The sequence below is a fragment of the Belonocnema kinseyi genome, chromosome 3 (assembly GCF_010883055.1).
Source record: "Belonocnema kinseyi isolate 2016_QV_RU_SX_M_011 chromosome 3, B_treatae_v1, whole genome shotgun sequence".
NCBI lineage: Eukaryota > Metazoa > Arthropoda > Insecta > Hymenoptera > Cynipidae > Belonocnema > Belonocnema kinseyi.
Genome location: NC_046659.1, coordinates 35,760,872 through 35,762,986, shown reverse-complemented (window position 1 = coordinate 35,762,986; position 2,115 = coordinate 35,760,872).

Below are 2,115 nucleotides of genomic sequence, written 5' to 3'. Positions count from 1 at the left end.
CTAAAAAGACATTTTAACGCAAAAAAAGGAAATTTCGAACTAACAAACAATTTCACAATGTAGCTTAACTTTGATCGAAGTAGTTTAATTTTCAATAAGATAATTAAAGTTTTAACCAACGAGATAACTTTTCAACCTAAAATATACTTCTTGAACAAAAAAAGTGATTTCTTAACACAGCGATTCAACCAAACGTTTTAAACAAATAAGTTGAATTATCAAGCAAAGAAGAGCGATTTTTAATCAAAAAGTTGTTTTTTCATACAACAAATGAAATTTCTTTTATACCAGATGAAGTTTTAAATCAAAAAGATAAATTTTCCCAAAAATAGTTGATTTTCTGTTATAACAGATTTTAGTCCAGTTTTGACGATCAAACTATGAATTTTTTAACAAGAAATAATTTCCTACCTGAAAAATTTATTTTCAATCCAAAAAAGTGCGAATTTTTAACCAAAAATGATGACTTTTTAAGAAAATTGTTGAATTCTCTAGGAAATAGTTGCATTTCTTCTTAATAAATATGAAATTCATCTTAAAGGAGAAGAATTTTTTATTACAAAAAGAGTTAAGTTTTCATCCAAAAAAGATTCCAGTTAACTCAGTGTCATCCAAAATTGAATTTTCGTAACAAAAAAAAAGTTTTTACAAAAAAATTGAATTTTCAATCCAAAAAGACGAATTTTTTAACCAAATAGGATGCATTTTTAACAAAATAGTTAAGTTCTCTACCAAATAGTTGCATTTTTATCCAAAAAATATTAAATTTTGTACTAAAAAAGATGATATTGTAATAAAAATCTCAAATTTTTTTATAACTGGAACTTTCATCTAGAAAATATTTCAGTTCATTTTTCAACACCAAAATATAAATTTTAAACGAAAAGTGAATTTTCTACGATATAGTTAAGTTTTCAAGAAAATAGTATAATACCTTACAGGGTGTCCGCTCGATCGGGAAACCGGGAAACGACTAGGAATGTTTTGAGACCGGGGAAAACCGGGAAATGACAGTAATTTTTGTTGTTTACCAGGAATTTTACAAATTCGTAGAAGAAAAATCTGTCCACGTTCCATTTCGACAGTTTTTAAATAATTAGTGGGATTATTACGTTGTTCAATTATGCTATTATTTAGCTTACGATGCGTACTTCACAATTTTTTTACTTTAAAAATTTTCCATTTAAAATTTTTATTTCTAAGCTTACATTTTTAATTTAAAGAATTTTTGAATGGTTTCTTAAAGACTTAAAGAAATACAAAAATAAAAGCCTTCGATGTTGAAACGATTTGACAACACGATTTTAAACCAGTTCAAAATTTAAGAATTTTCAGATTTTAATGTTAAAACTTAAACGCTTTCAATTTGAAAGTCTTAGTCATTAAATAAATGTAAACGTCTGACTGTAAGTTCATAAACTATTTTCAACTTAAGAATAACTTCATAATAATATATTCGCAAGTAAAGGATTTTATTAAATTTAAAATATTGTTTCAGTCTAATATATTCCATTTTTAACCCGTTCAATTTGAAATTTTTAATTAAAAAGAAGATTAATTATAGAATATTTAGCAATATTTGCATTTTTATTTAAGACAAGCAATTTGAAATCAAATATTTAAAAGTAAAGAATCTTTAACTGTATTGTTTGATATAGAAAACTTGGAATCGTTAAAATTTCGAAGTGTCTTTAAACTTTGAACGTTACAAGTATAAAGTTTGTATTCGAAAAATGCTTAATTTGCAAGTGATTTTTTTTGATTTGGATGTATAATTTACAAAGAAAATTTGTAGAAAAAATTCGAGTAATTTTAAGAGATATTTAGCAGTTTTAAAAAGGTTCAAAATTATTTTGCAAAGTTAAGAAATTTTTCTTAAAATCTTTTAGAATCTTTTTTGAAAATTTTGTTTGAATCTTTGAAACACTTTTTGAATATTATCTTAAAATAATTTTTTATAATTACAAGTTATTTCTAATTTTCCTAGAAATCTTAAGAAAATGTTATTATTACTTTGAAGCCTTTCACAATTCTTGAAAAGAATCTAATTTTTTTGTTTAAAATCTGCGAAAATCTGCATTTTGTTTTATACTAGGCTATATCATTTCAAGTTTG